Source organism: Sapajus apella, unplaced genomic scaffold (genome assembly GCF_009761245.1).
Source record: "Sapajus apella isolate SASKATOON/1434 unplaced genomic scaffold, GSC_monkey_1.0 scaffold37, whole genome shotgun sequence".
Taxonomy (NCBI): Eukaryota; Metazoa; Chordata; class Mammalia; order Primates; family Cebidae; genus Sapajus; species Sapajus apella.
In genome coordinates this window covers 19,104,448-19,127,083 of record NW_022436977.1, presented here as the reverse complement: position 1 = coordinate 19,127,083, position 22,636 = coordinate 19,104,448, and the positions used below count along the sequence as shown (strand labels likewise).

The following is a 22,636-nucleotide window of genomic DNA, read 5'->3' as shown; positions in this document are numbered from 1 at the left end:
TGTCCTCGCTTATAAGTGGAAGATAAATATTAAATACACATGATCATAAAGATGAGAACAACAGACCCTGGGGATCACTATAGAGGGGAGGTGAGGAGGAGACCATGAGCTGAAAAGCCACCTATTGGGTACTGTGGTTATGGATTGAGTGACAGAATTGTTGGGACCCCAAGCCTCAATATCATGCAATTTAGCCATGTAACAAGCCCACACATGTACTCCTTAATCTATAATAAAAATGTAAATTAGTAAAGTAGCGATGGCTACTTAGTTAAAGGGGAGCTCAGTCTTTGAAGTTCATACCAGTGATGACTTTTCTTGATATGGATGGGCACTTGGAGGAAAACTGTGGATGTCATTTGAGGGTTTAACAAATTGGATTAGGAAAACCGGTTACCCTTGACACAGAATAGTGAAAGCCATGTAGTCAAAGGCAGTTGGTACACTCGCTTCCCTCAGGCTGGAGTGCTAATAGAAATGTCACCGAGTCTAATAGCACAGAAGAATGTGGGAAAGATGTAAAATGCTGGAGCATGTCAGCACTGAGGCTCATTTCATCCAGGAAGATTCAGGTCACCTATTTATTATGCAAAATTAGAATTTTTCAAGGTTCTTGTCGTATGCTTCTCTTAACCTTTAAATTAAACTCTTTTTGAAAAAATAAAAGCTGTGATTAACAAATAGTTTTACCTTTTTTCCTTGATTTAGGCTTTAACAAACAAAAGTTATATTCAGCAAAGATAAGGAGATGTGAAAAGAGACCTTCTTTGGAAAGAAAATACTAGTTTGAGAATAAAGCACTGTAGCTACTCATTTGCTCACTCAAGGAGCCTCAACTTACTGAAGGCCTCACCGGGGAGGTGAGGAATATCTCCCTAGGCTAGAGTAAATCCCCTCTGTGTCCTCCCATAGTGTTCTGTGTATCCTTTAATATCGCTCATATATCTCATTTCTGTAGGTAGTAACTACTCCTCATTTTACTTGATAGACACTAAAAATCATTAAGTCGGGTTATGTAATATATCTCTAGTCTGGAACATAGATGGCATATACCTGGTGCCACTTTAAACATTTGAAACATCTATTTCCTATCATTCAAGATTCTACTTTTGAGAAAACACGAACATTATGCAACAGTAAGAGAGGAAAGATGATTTATAAAATGCCTAAATTTAGGGAAGAAGAAAATAAACCTGTACATGTGAAAAATTATTAGAAATAGTAAAGTAGAGTGAACATAAAGGCCTTTCCTGAAAAGCTCTTTCAGATTGAAGAGATCAATAAAGGGACGATAGGAAACCCATATTAAGTTAGAGACTAATATGGCTCAAATTTTTAAGGGAGTGTTACATTAAAGAGGCACAATTCTGGAAGCAAAACAACGAATTTTATTCTTCGTAATTATTCTTCTCTTGAAATGCCTTAAGTGGAAAGCCATGATCTACACTGAAATCCATGCCCTCCAGCTGCCCATTTCTGTGGCTGCTTTCTCTATTTCCTTCTGTTCAGCACCACGGCTTTTATTCCCCTCACCTCTGTCTTTGGTCTGTAGTTCTTTGCTTTTTTTTTTTTTTTTTTTTAGGGGAAGGGCCTAGTTAATCTCTACAAACAAATAATAAACATTTCTGTAAACTTCCCCCTTTCCTTCCCTTTAGGGAAGCATTTACAGGATTCTTTTTGGTGGCTTGGGGAAAGAAAGAAAGGAGTTTTACTCCGAGGCTCTTAATTTTTATACTGTCATTGAGTAAGGTATGTCTGTTTGCTTATTACTTCTACTCCCTGTTAGGATATCTTCCAGAACATCTGTTGTGTCCCTCATGTCTATATATCATCCAGATTTCTCTGATTTATTATTATGTGTTTGCCATGTATGTAAGAAGTGAGTAGTTAAGAATCAGGCAAAATTCTTCTGTCAATCTACAAATCCTTTCAATATTCTTGTCTCCATGATACTCTTTCCTGGGTTTCTGCAGTTCTAGGACAAGGCTTGCAGCTAGGCATAGAAAGCAGCAGCTTTTCTGTCTGGTTCCAGCAGGGATTGATCAGGCTCTTGAGATGAGCTTATGAATACCCAAGCAGGCTGTGTGTCTAAATGAAAAGAAAATCTCCCTGTTTACATTTAAAATCCCAACAAAGAACCAGTGCATCTGAGCTGAGGCTGATTCCCATTGTCCTATAGCACTGGGAAAGGGGTATCTCATAGGATGAATTTACCTCACTTCAGAACATGCCACCAAAATACCTCTTGACTCAATTATACCACAGAACTCTAGAAATCTAAATTCCCGGGTCTTGTAGTTTCCAAACACCCTTGTGAGAGGTACTGATGGAGTCTGTTGTATATATGAGTGGCCACAAGGCTTTTCGCTTTACATGTGGGTTGTTCCTGTAAGTACCCTTTGAAATATTGGACGGAAAGGGCCAAACGGGACTGTTTGTCTTACTCCAGTAGTCTTGGGTAAACAGCTTTTCCTCTCTCTGGGCTGGCATTAGAATTAAAACATGGTTCATTTGCCTTAGGACAACCTCTTCTATTCAACTGAGTCAGAAAAAATGGAAGGTAATGAGTCTACTGCTACTGTCATGAAGCAGAGACCAGTCTGAGATTCATTCCCATTCCTTCTCATCTGTCCTTCAGGGTCAGTTTCAAGAGGGCCCAGATTGTTAAGAAATTGAATTTTCAGTGAACTCACTACCTTATTTGCACCTTGGAATATTAAGTCATACTCTTTGTGTATATAAGTCTCATATTGGAGACTAACTTCTAGAGTGTTCGTGTGGACTTCTCAAACATGGCTTGGAAGGCAGTATTCTTTCAAATACTGGGACAGCCTGGTATAGAAAAAGTTCATAGACCTTGGAGTCACCACATCCAATTTTTTTAACCGCTTTACTGAAGTATGATTGACATGAAAAAATTTTTACTTATTTATTATATACAAATGCTTATTAAATGGATTTTGGAATAGATTTTAATGATGGTGAAACTGTCACTATTATCAGGGCCGTAGATCTATTGCCGCAAAGTTTCCTCCTGACCGCCATTATTATTTTGGGAGTTCAGTCTGTGTGTGTGTGTGTGTGGTATGAACACATAACATAAGATCTACCTTTTTAGAAAATTTTAAATATACAATACAGTATTGTTAGCTGTAGACACTGTGCTATATAGTGGATCTCCAGAATTTATTTACCTTGTATAATTAAAACTTTGTATTCTTTGACAATCACCTCTGTATCTTTTTCTCCCCCCAGTCCTTGGCAGTCACCATTCATTCCCTGCCTCTATGAGTTTGGCTATTTTAGATTTCACATATGGTATTTGTCTTTCTGTGTCTGGCTTATTTCACTGAGCATAATGTCCTCCAGGTCCATCCATATTGAGGCAAATGGCAACATTTCTTTCTTTTTAAAGTCTGGGTAACATTCCACTATATACATAGTTACTTTTATATGTTAACTTGACTGGGTGGTTAAGGTATACTCAGAGAGCTGGCAAAATACTATTTCTGGTGTGTCCCGGGAGGATGTTTTTGCTGTGTCTGTGATTAACATTCAGATCAGTAGACTGAGTTAAAAGGGTCTGCCCTTACCAGTGGAGGCAGGCCTCAACCAATAAGGAACGGCAGATTTGCTCTCTTTTCTGGAGCTGGGACATATATTTTCTCTTAAAGCTCCCGTGGTTCTCAGGCCTTCAGACTCCATGGGTTACCCCAATATCACCTTTTGGCCTTGAACGGAGAGTTACACTGGCTCTCCTGGCTCTCAGCCCTTCGAACGTGGACTGATCTATACCACTGGCTTTCTTGGTTCTGTCTCTTGGAGATGACATAGCAAGGGATTTCTTGGCTTCTAAAGCTGTGTGGGCTGATTCTCCTAATAAATTCTCTCATATATCTGTATATAGCCTATTAATTCTATTTCTTGGGAGAACCGTGACTAATACACACATTTTCTTTATCCATTCATCTGTCGGTTAATAATTAGGTTGTTTCTATATCTTGGCCATTGTAAATAATGCTGTAGTCAACAAGGGACTGCAGGTATTACTCTGCCTCTTTGAGATCCTGATCTTACTTCATTTGGATAAATATCCAGAAGTGGAACTGATAGATCATATGGTAGTTCTGTTTTTAGTGTTTTGAGGAACCTCCATACTGTTTTCATAGTGACTATACCAATTTAAATTCCCAACAGGGTACAAAGATTCCTTTTCCCCCACATCCTTGCCAACATTTTTCTTTTGTTTTTTGATAATAGCCATCTCAATAGGTATGAGCTGATAACTCACTGTGGTTTTGATTTGCAATTCCCCGATGATTAGAGATGTTAAACATTTTTTTCCTCATAAATCTGTTGGCTGTTTGTCTCCTTTGGAAAAATGTCTATTCAGGGTTTTTTTTTTGTCCTTTTTATAATTGGGTTATTTTATTTTTTGCTATTGAGTTACAGACTTTACATATTTTTGGGATATTAATCCCTTATACATTGTATGGTTTGTCAACATTTTCTTTCATTCTGTTGATTTTCTCTTTACTCTGTTGTTTCCTTTGTTGTGAAGGAGCTATTAGTTGGTTGCAATTCATTTATTTTTTCTTGCCTGTGCTGTTGGAGTCATATTAGAAAAAAAAATCATTGTTGAGACCAATGTCAAGAAACTTTCCTTCTGTTTTCTTCTATTAGTTTCACAGTTTTAGGTCTTACCTTAAAGTTTTTAATGTCTTTTGAGTTGATTTTTGTATATAGTGTGAGATAAATGTCCAATTTTATTCATCTGGATGCAGATATCCAGCTTTCCCATCATTTATTGAAGAAACTACTCATTTCCCATTGTGTGTTCTTGGCACTTTTGTTGAAGATCAATTGACTGTAAACATGCGAATTTATTTCTGTGCTCTCTATTCTGTTCCATTGGGTCATGTGTCTGTTTTTATGCCAATACCATACAGTTTTGAGTATTAGAGCTTTGTGGTATATTTTGAAATTAGATAGTATGATGTTTCCAGCTTGCTTTTCTTGCTCAAAATTGCCTTAGCTATTTTTGGATTTTTTGAGGCCCCCTATAACTTTTAGGATTCTTTTTTCTATCCTTTTTCTAAGGATTGCATTCAATCTATAGATTACTTTGGATTGTAAGAACACCTTAACAATAGCAATTCTTAAAATCACTGAACACTGACTGTCTTTCGATTCATTTGTCTCACCTTTAATTAAAAAAGTGTCAAATACTTTTCAGCATACAGATCTTTCACCTCCTTGACCAAATTTGTTCCTATATATTTTTTATGATATTGGAAACAAGATTGTGTTCTTATTTTTCACATAGTTTGTGGTTATTCTATATGAATGCTGCTAATATTTTATGCTGATTTTTATCCTGCAGCTTTGTTTTCTTGTCATTCTAACAGTTTTTGATGAAGTCTTTAAAATTTTCTGTACATTAGATCATATCATCTGCAAACAGAGACAATTGAATTCTTACTTTGTAATTTGGATGCTTTTTATATATTTTTCTTGCCTAACTGCCTTGGCTACTGCTTTTAGTACTGAACATAAGTGGTGAGTAGACATCCTTGTCTTATTTTGGGTCTTAGGTTAAAAGCTTTTAGCATTTCACTGTTGAATATGATGTAAATTGTGGGCTTGTTGTATATGGCCTTTATTATGTTGTGGTATATTCCACCTATACCAGCTTTGTTGAGCGTTTTTACCATGAGAAAATACTGAATTTTGTCACATACTTTTCCTGTTTCTATAGAGATGATCATAAAATTTGTATCCTTTATTCTGTTAATGTATTACATTTTTAAAATTTATGTACAATCATACCTTGTTTTACTATGCTTAGCTTTATTGCACTTTGCTGTTGTTGTTTATTTATTTATTTATTTTCAAATTGAAGGTTTGTGGCAACCTTTGTATCATACAAGTCTTTCAGCACCTTTTTTTTCTAATAGCATGTTCTCACTTTGTGTGAGATATTTCAGACTTTTTTGTTATTACATCTGTTATGGTGATCAGTGATCAATGACCTTGATGTTACTATTATAATAGTTTTCATGTGGCATGAATCACACCCATAACACCCATATAAGACAGCAAACTTAATTGGTAAGTGTTGTATGTGTTCTAAATGTGACACTGACGAGCTGTTCCCCAGCCTCTCTCCTTCTTATTCTCTGAGACACAAAAATACTGAAATTGGTCTAATTAACAACCTTACAATGGCCCCTAAGTTTTCAAGTGAAAGGAAGAGTTGTATACCTTTCATTTCAATTTAAAAGCTAGAAATGTTGAAAGCCAAGACAGGCCAAAAGCTGGGCTTCTTGTTTCAAACAGTTAGCTAAGAGAGAGTTAACTAACAAGAATACATGGACACAAAGAGGAAACAGACACTGGGACCTACCTCAGGATGGAGGGCGGGAGGAGGGAGGGGATCAGAAAAAAATACCTATTGGTTACTATGCTTATTACCTGGGCAGTGAAATAATCTGTATACCAGACACTCATCACACAAGTTTATCTATATAACAAAATTGCACATGTACCCCTGAACGTAAAATAAAAGTCATAATAAATTGAAAGTGCTCCTCCAGTGCATACATGAATAATAAGAAAGTAAAACAGTATTACTGCTGTTATGAATAAAGTTTTAATGGTCTGGATAGAACAAACCATTATAATAGTCCATTAAGAAAAAACCTAATCCAGAGTAAAGCTGTAACTGTCTTTGTAAAAAAAAAATTAATATATATATATTTTTTAGATTTGGGGGGAACATGTGCAGGTTTTTTTTTTTAATGGATATATTGCATAATGGTGAGGTTTGAGATTCTAGTATACTCATCACCTAAATAGTGAACATAGTACCTAATGGAACAAGAAAGTCTAGATGACAGCACATTTGTTTACAGCATGGTATACTGAATATTTTAAGCCCACTGTTGAGATCTGTTCAGAAAAATTATACTTTTTGAACTATCACTATTCATTGGTAATGCACCTAGTGACCCAAGAACTCTGCTGGAGATGTACAAAAAGACTGATGTTTTCATACTTGTTAACACAACATCCATTCTTCAGCCCATCGATCAAGGAGTAATTTTGACATTCAAGTGTTGTTATTTAAGAAATACATTTCTGGCCGGGCGCGGTGTCTCACGCCTGTAATCCCAGCACTTTGGGAGGCCGAGGTGGGTGGATCACGAGGTCAAGAGATCGAGACCATCCTGGTCAAAATGGTGAAACCCCATCTCTACTAAAAATACAAAAAATTAGCTGGGCGTGGTGGCACGTGCCTGTAATCCCAGCTACTCAGGAGGCTGAGGCAGGAGAATTGCCTGAACCCAGGAGGCGGAGGTTGCGGTGAGCCGAACCCAGGAGGCGGAGATCGCGCCGTTGCACTCCAGCCTGGTTAACAAGAGCGAAACTCCGACTCAAAAAAAAAAAAAAAAAAAGAAATACATTTCTTAAGACTGTAACTGCCATAGATAGTGATACCTCTCATCACTCTGGGCAAAGTGAATTTAAAACCTTTTGGAAAGGATTCACTATTCTAGATGCTATTAAGAACATCTGTGACCAGGCACAGTGGATCATTCCTGTAATTTGAGCACTTTGGGAGGCCAAGGTGGGAAGACCACTTGAGTCCAGAAGTTTGAGAGCAACTTGAATAACATAGCAGGACTCCATCTCTGCAAAAAAATTTAAAAATAGGCCGGACATGGTGGCTCACATGTGTAATCCCAGCACCTTGGAAGGCCAAGGCAGGAGCATCACTCGAGCTCAGGAGTTTGAGACCAGCCTGGCCAACATGATGAAACGCTCTCTCTACTAAAAATACAAAAATTAGTCAGGCTTGGTGGCATGTACCTGTAATCTCAGCTACTGGGGAGGCTGAGGCATGAGAATCGTTTGAACCCAGGCAGTGGCAGAGGTTGCAGTAAGCCAAGATCACGCCACTGTACTCCAGCCTGGGTGACAGAGAGATACTTTGTCTCAAAAAAAATAAATAAATAAAAATTAAAAAAATTAGTTGGGTATGGTGGTATGTACCTGTAGACCCAGCTACTTGGGAGGGGAAGTTAAGGTGGGAGGTTGATTAGAGTGCAGGAGGTTGAAGCTACAGAGAGCCATATTTATGCCACTGCACTGCAGCCTGGGTGACATAGTAAGACAGTCTCAAAAAAAAAAAAAAGGGACATTCACAATTCATGGAAGGAGGTCAAAATATCAACATGAAAAAGAAGTTGACTCTCATGGAAGACTTTGAGGAGTTTAAGTCTTCATTGGAGGAAGTGACCAGTGATGTGGTGGAAATAGCAAGAAAACTAAAATTAGAAGTGGAACCTGAAGTTATTACTGAGTTACTGCAGCCTCTTGATAACTGAAAAGATGAAGAGATAAATGAACAGAGAAAGTGGTTTCTTGAGATGGAATTTAGCCCCGGTAAGATGATGTGAACCGTCTTGAAATGACAACAAAGAATTTAGGATATTACTTAAACTTAGTTGATATAGCAGCAGTAGGGTTTGAGAGCACTGACTTCAGTTTTGAAAGAAGTTCTTTTGCGAGTAAAATATTAATATTATCAAAATGCATTGTATGGTGAAGAGAAATCTCACAAATGAAAGAGCCAATCAAGGTGGCAAGCTTCACTGTTACTCTGTTTTAAGAAATTGCTACATGGCTGGGCATGGTAGCTCAGGCTTGTAATCCCAGCACTTTGAGAGACTCAGGAAAGAGGATCACTTGAAGCCAGGAATTCTAGACCAGCCTGGTCATGATAGGTTAGCCCCATCTTTATGAAAAATAATCCTAAAAAATCAGGACATGGTGGTACGCACCTATAATTCCACCTACTTGGCAGGCCGAGGTGGGAAAATCATTTGAGCCCAGGAGTTTGAGGTTATAGTGAGCCATGATCACCCCACTGTACCCCAGCCTGAGGAACAGAGAAAGACCCTGTCTCTAAAGAATTGAAACAAAAATATTGATACAGTCACCCCAATTTTCAGCAACTATCATTTTGATTAGTCAGCAGCGATGAACATTGAGGCAAGACCCTACACCAGCAAAAAACTATGATTCACTGAAGGCTCAGATGATTGTTAGCATTTTTTTTAGTAGCAAAGTATTTTTAAAAAGATACGCACATTTTAAAATATATTGCTATTGCACACTTAATAGACCACAGTATAGTATAAATATAACTTTAATATTCACTAGAAAACCAAAAAATTTATTGTGATATTTGATTTATTGTAGTGGTGTGAACCTGCAGGATCTGTGAGGTACGCCTGGACATTGACTCATGCTTACACTGCAAGGACAAGTCCCACTTGATTATGGTGTATGTTCCCTTTAACGTGCGTTGAATTTGATTTACTAGTATCTTGTTGAGAATTTTTGCATCTAGATTACCAGTAATAACGATTTTTTTGTATCGTCCTTGTCTGGGTTTTGTATCAGAATCATGCTGGCCTTATAAAATGAATTTGAATTTTTTACCTCCTTTTAATTTTTTTATGAGTTTGAGAAGGATTGGCATTACATCTTGCTTTAATATTTGATGTAATTTTCCTGTGAAGCCCTCAGGTCTTGGTATTTTATTTATTGAGAGAGTTTTGATTGCTGATTGTATTTTCTTATTAGTTATTGGTCTGTTCAAATTTTCTATTTATTTATGATATCTTGGTAGATTGAATGTTTCTAGGAAGTTACCCGTTTCCTCTAGGTTATCTAATTTGTTAACACACAATTGTTCATAGCAGTCTCTTTGATGCTCTGTATTTCTGCAATGTCAATTGTATAATAACTCTTTTATTTACAGTTTCTCTTATTTGAATCTTTTTTCTTAGTCTTACTAAAAATTGTCAATTTTATCTTTTAAAAACCCTGTCTTATTTTTTTATTTTATTTTTTCTAGTCTATTTCATTTATTTCTCCCATTTTCTTTCTTTTTTATATTTCAGGATTTTAATGTCATGAAATGCTAGTATTAATAAGAGTATATCATAAGAATATTCACAAAATTTTACAAGTGAGGTAGAATATTTAATACTTTTTTTCATAATGTGTAAAGTATTTACTGGAAATGCATCTTATTTTTTTCCAACTTTTGTTTTAGGTTCAAGGGGTAGATATGTGTGTGTGTTATGTAGGTGAATTACATGCTGCAGGGGTTTGGTATACACATTATTTTGTCACCCAGGTAATAAGCATAGTACCCAATAGGTGGTTTTTTTGATTCTCATTCTCCTCTCACCCTCCACCCTCAAATAGGCCCTGGCACCTTTTGTCCCTTCTGTATGTCTATGTGCACTGTGTTTAGTTCCCGTTTATAAATGAGAACGTGAAGTATTTGGTTTTCTGTTCCTGCGTTAATTTGCTTAGGATAATGGCCTCCAGCTCCAGCCATGTTGCTGCAAAGAATGTAATCTCATCCTTTTTTTTACAGCTGTGTAGTATTCATTATACAAAATACTAGATGTATATGTGTCATATTTTCTTTACCAGTTCCCCACTGATGGGCATTTGGGTTTATTTTATATCTTTGTTACTGTGAGTAGTGCTGTGATGAACGCATGTGTACATGTGTCTTCACAGCTGAATGACTGACATTCCTTTGGGTTTATACCCAGTAATGAGATTCCTGGGTCAAATGGTAGTTCTGTTTTAAGCTCTTTGAGAAATCTCCACGCCGTTTTCTTTAGTGACTGAACTAGTTTACATTCCCATCAGTAGGGTATAAGCATTCCGTTTTCTCTGAAACCTCACTAGCATTGGTTATTTTTTGATTTTTTAGTAATAGCCCTTCTGATTGGTATGAAATGGTATCTCATTTTGGTTTTAATTTGAATTTCCCTAATGATTAGCGACATTGAACATTTTTTCGTATTCTCAGTGGCTGTACATATGTCTTACTTTGAGATGTGTTTGTTCATATTCTTTGCCCATTTTTTAATGGGGCATTTTAGTTTTTGCTTGTTGATGTGTTTAAAGTCCTTATAGATTGTAGATATGAGACCTTTGCTTGATATATACTTTGCAAATATTTTATTTCATTCTGTAGGTTGTCTGTTGACTCTGTTTCTTTTGCTGTACACAGACTCTTTAGTTTAATTAGGTCCCATTTGTCAACTTTTGTTTTTGTTGCAATTGCTTTTGGTATATTTGTCATGAAATCTTTGCTAGGCCTTATATTCAAAATGGCATTTCCTATCTTGTAGAGTTTTTATAGTTAAAGGTTTTACATTTAAGTCTTTAATTTTTATATTGTGAAAGATAAATGTCCTGTTTGAATCTTTTGCATATGGCTAGCCAGTTATCCCAGCACTATTCATTGAATAGAGGGTGCTTTCCCCATTGCTTTTTTTTGTTGACTTTGTTGATAATCAGGTGGTTGTAGGTGTGTGGGTTTATTTCTGGGTTCTCCAACCTGTTCCATTAGTCTATGTGTCTGTTTGTGTACCAGTATCATGCTGTCTTGGTTATTGTATCATTGTGATATTGTTGAATTGGATTGTGTGATACCTCTGGCTTTGTTCTTTTTGCTTAGGATGGCTTTAGCTATTTGGGCTTTATTTTTAATTCCATATAAATATTAGTATTTTTTTATAATTCTATGAAGAATATCATTGGTAGTTTGATAGAAATAGCGTTGAATCTGTAAATTGCTTTGGAGAGTATGACCATTTTAACAATATTGATTCCTCCTAACCATAAACATAGAATATTTTTCCATTTGTTTGTGTCATCTCTGACTTATTTCATCAGTGTTTTCTCATTCTTATTGTAGAGACCTTTCACCTCCCTGGTTATCTGTATTCCTAGGTACTTTAATTTTTTTGTGAGTGCTTTGAATGCCATTGTGTTCTTCATTTGGCTTTCAGCTTGGATGTGAAATGCTACTGATTTTTGTATATTGATTTTGTATCCTGAAACATTGCTGAAGTTGTTTATCAGATCTAGCAGCTTTTGGGCAAAGACCTGTGCCACTCCATGTCTTTTAGGTGGGGTGTTCAGCCCATTTATATTCCAGAGTAACATTGATACGTGTAGATTTAGTCCTGTCATATTATTAGCTGATTGTTAAACAGACTTGATAGTGTAGCTGCTTTAGTGTGAATGGTTTATGTATTTAAGAGTTTTTTTGTGGTAGCTGTTAATGGTCTTTCATTTACATGTTTAGCATGTAAGGACTTCTTTTAAGGACTTCTAATAGGACATCTTCTTAAGGACTTCTTATAAGGCAAGTCTAGGGGTCACACATTCCCTTAGCATGTGCTTATCTGAAAAAGGATCTGACTTCTCTTCCACTTATCAAGCTTAGTTTGGCTGAATATAAAATTCTTCATTGGAATTTTTTTTTTTTTTTAAGAATGGTGAATGCAGGCCCCCAATCTCTTCTAGCATGCAAGGTTTCTTCTGAAAGGTTTGTTGTTAGCCTGATGGGATTCTCTTTGTAAGTTACCTGCCCCTTCTCTGTATCTGCTTTTAATATCTTTTGTTTCATGTTGTCCTTGGAGAATCTGATGACTGTGTATCAGGGAAAGTTGTCTTGCATAGTATTTTATAGAAGCTTTCTGCATTTCCTGAATTTGAATGTCAGATTTTCTAGTGAGGTAGAGTGAATTTTCCTGAACACTATCCTCAAATATGTCTTCCAAGTTGCTTTCTCTTCTCTCTTTCAGGGACAGCAATAAGTCGTATGTTTGGTCTCTACATATTCCAATATTTCTCAGAGGTTATAGTTCATTTCTTTTAAATATACTTTTGTCTGACTAAGTTGACTTGAAGAACCAGTTTTCAAGCTCTGAGATTCTTTCATCAGCTTGGGCTTATCTGTTGTTAATACTTCTGATTGTATTATGAATTCTTATAGTGTGTTTTTCAGCTCTATATATTTGATTTCGTTCTGTTTAAAAATAACTGTTTCTTCTTTCAGCTCTTATATCATTTTCTTGGATTCCTTTGAATTTTTGGGTTGGGTTTTAACATTCTCCTCAATCTCAATAATCTTTATTCCTATCTGTATTCGAAATTCGATGACTGCTTTTTTTTTTTTTTTTTTAAGGCATTTCAGCCTGGTTAAAAACCATTGCTGGGTTTCTAGTGCCCTTATATGGAGGCAAGAAGACACTCTTTGAGTTGCCAAAGTTCTTGTGCTGGTTCTTTCTCTGTGGGCTGATGTTCCTTAATGTTTGAAGTTTCCATTCTTTGTATGGGTTTTTTTTTTTTTTTTGCTTGTGTGGTCTTTGATGCTTTTGAGGATTTGACTGGCAAAAGATGAGTTCAATCTCAACTGACCCTTTGTAGATCTGAGGGAGCTAAGGCACATGTCAACACTCCTGGTCTGCCTGCTTTAACCCTGAGGGGCTGGTACGAGGCCCGTGGTTTGTTCTCAAGTTAAGCAGCTGCTGCACTGGAATGCATGAGGTCTTCCTGTTCTGCTGACGACAACAGTTTGATGAAGGGTGCCAGCCAAAGTGCTTAGGTAGGGCAGTGGCCTTGGGGCCTGTGCTTGCATATGCCAGCAGCAGCACTGTGTGGTGGGATGTATACATGTTGGCAGGGGCAGGGCATTGATAGGGGCAGGGTGGGGAAGTTGTTGCATGCACGTGTGTACCAGCGTGTGCAGTGGTAGAGTGGGCAGCATGTGTTATCTGTAGGGGATTTGGTGGTGGCGTCTGCATTGGGGTGGAGTAGCATCTGCACACACCAGTGTGCCGGAAGTGGTAGCAGCATGATGGAGCTGAGGCGGGGCACACGTGGTTGGGTTGAGGTGTCCATGTGTGAGTGAGACAGCAGTGTCTGCATGCGTGCCTGTGTTGGCAGCGAGGTATGGCCTTTGGAGAGGGAAGGGCAGCAGGGTATGTGTGTGCCAGGGGGGTTGGTTGGCAGCATCTGTACACAAGCACTCATGCTGACAGCAGTGGCATAGTGGGGTGTGCATATACATATTCCAGTGGATCAGTGGTGAGGTCCGCCTACGTGTGCATGTGTGTTGGTAAAGTGGTAGTGAGGGGCTTCAGGTGGGTTGGTGTGCATTGACAGAAGCCTGTCAGCTAGAGCTCCCTGTGAGTCAGGTGTGGTATGCCTGTGAAGGAGCTATGGCTGTGGCAGCCAGAGAGTACCCTGATTGGGTGTCCAAGGCTGCACTGGAATCCAGCATGGCCAGGCAGGTACCCTAGGAGAGGATGGCAGACAGGGTGGTGCTCAGGTCAGACTGCCCCCGTCTCAGGGGCAAGACTGCCTTGCTCTGTCCAGATTTGACAGTCAACAAAGACCAAAGCCACCTATGGGAGTACGGTGAGCCTGGAGGTGTTTGTCCTTTTCTTTATTATTGTACTCCTTTTGCTGGTTTTTGGGCTGCTGTTTTTTTTTTTTTTTTTATGGGTTTGTTTGTTTTTGACAGGGTCTTGTTCTGTTACCCACATTGGAGTGCAGTGGCATGGTCTTAGCTCACTGCAACCTCTGCCTCCTGGGCTCAAGTGATCTTCTCACCTCAGCCTCCCCATGGTTGAGACTACAGTTGTGCACCACCATGGCTGGTTTATTTTTGTGTGTGTGTGTGTGTAGAGAAAGAGTTTTGTCTTATTGTCCAGATTGGTCTTGAGTCTGGGACTAAGTGATTCACATGCTTTGGCCTCCCAAAATGCTGAAATTACAGACGTGAGCCACCATGCCTGGCCTTTTTTCCAGTTATTTTAAGTGTACAGTTAGGTTGTTTATTTGGGGCCTTTCTTCTTAATGTAGGAATTTATTCCTACATTATAAACTTCCCTCTTAGAACTGCTTTTGTTGCATTCCGTAAGTTTGGGTAGGTTATGTCTTCATTTTAGGTTATCTCAAGATACTTTCTGATTTTTCTTTTCACTTCTTCATTGACTTACTGGTTGTTCAGGAATGTGATAATTTTCACATATTTGTGAATTTTTGAGTTATCTTTCTGTCATTGATTTCTAGTTTTATATCAATGTGGCAGAAAAAATATTTGACATATAATTAATCTTGCTAAATGTAGTAAGACTTGGTTTGTGTCCCAGTGTATATCTGTCCTGAAGAATGTTCTGTGTGCATTTTAGCAAAATATATATTCTTCCGCTGTTGGATGGAATATTCTGCATACATCTGCTAGATTAGTTTCATCTATAGTGTTGTTCAAGTCTGATGTTTCCTTATTTTCTGTCTGGATATCTATCCATTGCTGAAAGTGAAAGTATCCTACTATTACTCTGTTGCTGTCTGTTTCTCCTTTCAATTAAAACTGTTAGTATTTGCTTTATAAATTAGGTGTTCCAATATTGGGTGCATATATATTTAGAATTGTTATACTCTCTTGATTATTTAAATTTTTATTGTTATATAATGACCTTTTTGTGTCTTATGACAATTTTGGATTTAATGTCTCTTTTGTCTCATATAAGGACAACCATCCCTGCTCTCTTTTGGTTATCATTTGGTTGGAGTATCTCTTTTCATTCATTCAATTTCAGATCAGGCATTTCTTAAAGCTAAAATGAGCCTCTTGCAGACAGCAGATTGCTGGACCTCGTTTTTTGTATTTTTTTTTCAGCCGCTCTATAACATGTATTAGAGAATACAACCATTTATAACCATTTACATTTAAAGAAATGTCAATAAATAAGGTGTTACTGCCATTTTGTTCATCGTTTTATAGCTATTTTTTAGTTCATTTATTTTGCTTTTGTTGTCTTTTTTGTTATTTGATGACTTTTTTCTTTTAGTAGTATGCTTTGGTTTCTTCCTATTTATCTTTTGTACACCTATTACAGATTTTTCCTTTGTAATTACTATGAAGCTTACATAAAACAAATTATAGTTGCAGCAGTCTATTTTAAGCTACTAATAATTTAATTTTTCATCACTCACAAAAACTTCAGTCTTTGACTTATCTCCAGCATGTTTTATGTTATTCATGTCACAGGTTATATCTTTTATATATCAGGTATACATTAAAAAATTATAGCTATAGTTATTTTTAATGCTTAAAAAATTTTAAACTAATATTAAAAGTTATTTACACACTGCCATTATAGTATAATGGTATTCTGGATTTGTTTGTACCCTTGGCCTTACCAGTGAGTTTTATAATTTACTTTTTTTTTTAAACTTTGTTTTTTTTTTTTTAATTTTATAATTTTCTTTTCACATTGCTAATTAACATTCTTTTGTTTTAGCTTGACAAACTTTAGCATTTCTTGTAAGAGAAATCAAATGCTATTGATAAACTTTTGTTTTTCTGAGAAAATCTTTATCTCTTATTCATTTCTGAAGGAAAACTTTACTAGAAGGAGTGTTTTTGGTTTGCAATTTTTTGTTTTCTTTTAGCATCCAATGCTTTCCTGACCTGTGAGGTTTCTGTTGAGAAATCAGATGATAATCTTATAGATGGCTCTTTGTTTATGATGAATTGCTTTTCTCTTGCTGTTTTCCCAATTGTCTGTTCATTATTGACTTTTCAGAATTTAATTATTGCTTTTTTTCACAATTTATTTACAAAGTCTTGTGAAGACTTCTTCATGGTCAGTGTATTTGTAGTTCTTTGAACTATATGGACTGGGATGTTCATTTCCCTTTGTAAATGTGGGAAGTTTTCTGCCATTCTTTCCTTAAATAAGCTATCTTCTTCTTGCTTTGTTTCATCTGGAAATATCACAATTCCTATGTTTGTTTATTTGATGATGTCTCATGTGTTTTATAGCCTTTCTTCACTCTTCTTCATTCTTTTTTCTTTTAGTTCCTCTGACTAGATAATTTCAAATGACCTATCTTTAAGTTCATAGACTTTTTTTCTGCTTGATCAAGTCTGTTGTTACGACTCATTATGGAATTTTTCAGTTTAGTCTTTTTGTTCCTCAGCTTCAGAATTTTTGTTTGGTTCTTTTTTATGGTTTCTTTATCTTGGTTGAAGTTCTCTTTTTGTTTTCCTGATTTTGTTTTGTTATCTGTGCGTATTCTCTCATAGCTCACAAGTTTCTTTAGAATTATTACTTTGAATTATTTGTGGGACAGTCTGTAGATCTCCATTGTTTTAGGACCAATTACTGGTGCTTTATTTTTTTCCTTTGGTAGTATTATGTGTTCCTGCTTTTATCATGTGTTCCTGCTTATTTTTGATGCTCGTGGCCTTGTGATGGTGTCCGTGCATTTGAAAAAGTAGCCACCTCTTTTAGTCTTTAGACTGGCTTTGGCAGGAACATTCCTTAACTAATCAGCCTGCTCAAAGATTTTGGGTGTGCTAGCAGACTGGGACCCTGGTTAGGCTTACTATGGGAAGAAGAGCATGGTACTTATTTCTATGATGAGGTGACCCTCGTGTCTGGGTTCATGGAGAATCTCTCAGGTGGGCCTGGTACCTAGGTATGTGGGTATAGACCTAGAATATGTGGATACTGGAGTGGACCTGAAGTTTGGGGTCCATGTGGTCGACCTGTTCTGGGACCAGCCTGGCATTGGGGTGCTTGCCCAGGTTTTGCACTTGGTTTCTCCATCATTTCTAAGTTCTCTAGTGGAATTATCTGGGTCATAGCTTATCTCCTTGCTCTCTTAGTTTCTATGCATATTCTCACTATGAGATGGAAGAATAATTTGAGAACTATAGAAGGCTTTAGTATGTCAAAGAAAGGTATTTTGACATAGTCTGGCATGGAGTGCCAGAAAATATAAAACAGCCTCATTTCCTTTGTTTAATTACTGGTTATTCATCTCATTCTAAATAGGTCTTATAAGATAAACTACCTGAATATGATAATTATCTTCAAACTTGGTCAGTGTGACAACACTTGACTTAAATTTAAGCAAAGAAACAGCTTTTCCTGGTATGCTACTAATCACCATTTTCTAAATTTCTGCTATATTTAATTTTTAAAAACAGCTTATTAAGGCAGGTCATTATACAGTAAGCAAACTTTATAAATTTTGTGTGTGCAATTTAGTAAGTTTTGACAAATGTATATACTGGCAAACCTATCACTATAATGAAGATCATAAACATATTCATCATTGCTAAAAGCTTCCTTGTGTCACTTTGCAATCCCTCTGTATTAGTTCATTCTCATACTGCTCTAAAGAACTGCTCAAGACTGGATAATTAATAAAGAAAGGAGGTTTAATTGATTCACAGTTCTGCAGGGCTGGGGAGGCCTCAAAAGCCTTACAGTCATGGTGGAAGGAAAAGCAAACAGGTCCTTCTTCACATAGTGGCAAGAAGGAGAACTGCTGAGCAAAGAGAGAGAAGCCCCTTGTGAAACCATCAGATCTCACAGTAACTATCACAAGAACAGCATGAAGGTAACCACCCCCATGATTCAGTTGCCTCCCAGTGGGTTCCTTCCACAACAAGTGGGGATTATAGGAACTACAATTTAAAATGAGATTTGGGTGGAAGACACAGACAAACCACATTATCCTCTCTCTCACTGATATACTTTGTCACTATGTATTAACTTGCATTTTCTAGAATGGAATCATACAGTACATATGCTTTTTAAAAACTATGTCTTCTATCATTTAGCATAATTATATTGAGATTTATCCATGTTGCTTTATCAGTAGTCTGTTTCCTCATATTGCTAAATAGTATTCACTATATGGATATACTATAATTGGTTTATCCACTCATCTCTTGATAAGTATTTGGGTTGCTTCCAAGTTTTATCTATTTTAAATAAAGCCAATATGCACATTCATGTAAAAGTCTTTGTATGGACATATGTTCTCATTTATCTTGGATAAATACCTGGGTATAGAATGACTGAAATATATATTAAGTGTATGTTTAACTATTTTGTGAAACTGCCAAATTGTTTCCAAAGTGATTGTGCAATTTTATCTTCCCATGTGCAGTGCACAAGAATCAAAGTTGCTCCATATACTTGCTAACATTTGGTATAGTCACAACGAGAGAACAAAAGTAAGCTGTGTTAGTGCCCCTCCTCCTTGAGCCCAGTTCAGAATATACCACATCCGTTTTGTAAGGTAAGACAAGCTGAGCAACAGTTCATTGTGGCTTAATGGGCAAGACATAACCCAGCTCATAACTAAAGGTGCAGTTACACGTGATAACTTGGAATTCTGTGATAATGCCTTCCGTCTCTACCAGGCCTCAGTAAAATACCAGCAACCATTTTTGAAGGTATATAATTCTCTTCTTCAGATAAGACCCTGCTTCAAAAACCGAGGTCTTTCCATAAACTCTACAATAAACTTGTATTATTATACCATTGAAACCATCAGATCTGCTGAATTCTCTGACCGAAGGGGTAAAGCTGCTTGCATCACAGCCTAGACCTGCAGAAGAGCACATTTCTGTTGCAGGTCCCACTTAAAACTGGTAGGCATTTTATCACCAGTTTATAGGCCAGACAAGTATCCCTGGAGATACATGCTACCCTCCAAACCTAAAGAGGAGGGTCAGACATTGTGCTTCCTTCTTTATAACAGGTCATGCAAAATGCACCAATTTGTGTTTTGCTTTGGAGATATCCAGGCACATCCTTGACCATTGTGTACCACTTAGATACTTTATTCAAATGACAAATTGATAAATCTTGAAAGGGTTTCTCTCTTGCTTTCCAGAGGATGTAGTTCTTACCAAGGCCTTCAGTGTGCCACATCTTGCCTCATTAGGTCGTTGATGGGTATAATGGATCAACATGATGTTTTTCACATGTTTATGTGGCCCACCTTATCTTCTGATTAGACTATGACAGTGAGTGAGAGTTACTATAGTTTGTAAATGTATTTTATTGTTCACCTCATGTGAATGAAGTTTTGCTAAGAGCTGTTTTTTATATTCTTTCATGAATTAGGGAATAAAAACCCACGTTCATGTAATCAGTGGCTGCACACAATTTACCCATTAATGTGATGTAGATACTATCTCCAGCACAGCAGCCACAATTATGGTCTCTACGTGGCTAAGTTTGCAGTAGTATGCAGTCATTTTTAAGATTCAGTCTTGCCAGGATGCAATGAGGCATTCCGTAATCTACCATGGCAACGCAGGCATTTCAGCTTTACTCAGCATAGGTCATCATCTGCTCTAATCTAAGCAGCATCATCTGTTGCTAATCCATTTTAGCACTGAGTTTTCTCGATGCCCTGGGAGAGTTGGAAAAGTGCTGAATCTTTTGTACCAAAATCAGTTATGTTTATCTAGTATCATATTCCAGTTTTCTTGATCAGAAACTTTGAAAATCCAGCCCTACAGAAACTTCCTTGGACAGCACATGCTGACCAATTCTTACCATTCCGTATGGTAATCTCTTTGCTGTGTCCTAGATACTCCCAACCATGTTAAAATGGGATAATACTAATCATACACTTACGGAAAGTTTCTGATGGCAGCTGCTCTAGCCTCCTTTGGAGGAGGATTGTGCAGTACTTGACCAAAGTGGGCATGTGGGCGTGGACTAGCTCCAAAAGGTGAGTTGCACTGACTGTGAAGGCCCTGGGGGTTTAGAGAAGTCTGCAAGGCCACAGTTTTCAGGGGCATCTACCCAGATATGCGTATCCTATGTGTAACATTTCTAGGTGTCTCCCAACCAGGGAATTACCCTTAACGTAACAGACCTGCCTTGGCTGATAGTTGGTTCATCTTTGAAGGTCAGCTGCCCTAACTATCAGATGTTCAGTTTGTTTCTCTGCTGTGCCCACTCTTTCACTGCAAGAAAAAATGAGAAAAAGCATCCTCCTGCTCTCATATGTAGACTTTAACTATTTGTTAGCTACCTTTATTTTCTCATTATCCCTTTCGTTATACATTAAATACATAAGTGTACATATGTGTGTATAGATAGATGTGAAAGAAAATAAGACTTCAAAAATACATATATGCACATATATATGTACACACACACCTCACACAAGAACATATATATGTGTGTTTGTCTATAAGTATACACACACATACATGAAACTAACAAGTAATAGAAATTCCAATTGGGGTAGACACATAACTACAATTAACATTGGATATTGGAATATAAAAGTAATATTAGGGTAATTAAAATTTCCATGAAATAAAGACTGAACTACGTTCAAAGATTAAAAGGACTTATTAATTCCAGGATGGATTCATGATAAAAGAATCCGCTTATGCACATTTTAATAAAACTTATTTGAACTCCAGGAAAAGAAACAAGTCTCAAAACATTCTAAGTAGAAAAACCAAGTAACTCACAAAGAGAAAAGAAACAAATGGTAATATTACAGTTGCAATGTCACTTTCTCCTAGCTTGCAGACTAATAACAGAATATCTTGGCTTCATATAGGACTCCTGGTTTGCAGTTCTTTTAATTCAGAGAATAAAAGGAAGATACTGTCTTGGAATTCAGGCATACATTTAATAGATCTGAGAAAAATCTTGAGAATAATCTCCAAACCACTGAGCAAAAACAGAGACAAAGATGGGGAAAATGTACAGGGGAAGCAGTGGTGAATAATACAATTTGCAGTATAATTAAATCTAAATGGGTAATAGAATATCTGGGAATATATAATATAAATGCAAAATAAAGACAAGTATACCTTTAGATATGAAATTACTAAACTATTTTAGCAAAATCTAAAAGTTTTCAGTGGCGATTTGAGGGAGATGGCTATAATAAAAAGGTAAAGTAAAAACATTTAAAATTCTCATGGGAAGAAGCAGCAGTAAAAAAGGTAAGGGAAATTTAAAAAATTCTGTGGTTCTTATTGGGTTTGGGCAATAACTACTCTATGGGTTATTTTCATTTTCATATAAACAACTGATTGTGAGAAAAAAATGCTAAGTATTAATGATTTAGAAAAGTGTGTAATGAGGCCGGGCGCGGTGGCTCAAGCCTGTAATCCCAGCACTTTGGGAGGCCGAGGCGGTGGATCACGAGGTCAAGAGATCGAGACCATCCTGGTCAATATGGTGAAACCCCGTCTCTACTAAAAATACAAAAAATTAGCTGGGCATGGTGGTGCGTGCCTGTAATCCCAGCTACTCAGGAGGCTGAGGCAGGAGAATTGCCTGAATCCAGGAGGCGGAGGAGGTTGCGGTGAGCCGAGATCACGCCATTGCACTCCAGCCTGGGTAACATGAGTGAAACTCCGTCTCAAAAAAAAAAATGGAAAAAAAAAAAAAGTATGTAATGAATAGCACATTGATAAAACTAGAAGAATATGGAGAAAAAGAATATAAAGAATATAAAGTTGAAAAGATTGTCAAGTCATTATACTAAATATACTAGACTGAATATATGTTCTCTTTTTTGAAGATAGGCTGCCAGACTGGCTTAAGATAAGAAAACCCAGTTATACATCTTTAAAAAAAAAGACTTAAACCAAATGATACAGATTAAAAATAAATGCATGGGCAAAGAGATTAATTTAACTAAAAATAAAGCAATTTTCGCAATAGCCAAGATGAAGAATCAACCTAATTGTCCAATGATGGATGAATGGTCAAGGAAGTGTTTTTTATAGATCTATATATCTATAGCCATATAAAAATACACATGCACACACACATATACCTTAAATATGTATCACATATTGAATATTATTCAGCTTTAAAAAAGAAGGAAATCATGTCATTTGTGACAATATGGATAGACTTGGAGGATACTATGCTAA

General features: G+C 36.8%; 1 long non-coding RNA gene across 1 annotated transcript; it reads left to right on the top strand.

The window, feature by feature from the left end:
• Window positions 1–6,872: 6,872 nt before the first annotated feature.
• LOC116564223 lies at window positions 6,873–21,694 on the top strand. Its single transcript, XR_004274802.1, has 3 exons — window positions 6,873–6,953; window positions 7,042–7,047; window positions 21,684–21,694. It is a non-coding gene; the product is annotated as an uncharacterized LOC116564223 (long non-coding RNA).
• The last annotated feature ends 942 nt before the right edge of the window (window positions 21,695–22,636 follow it).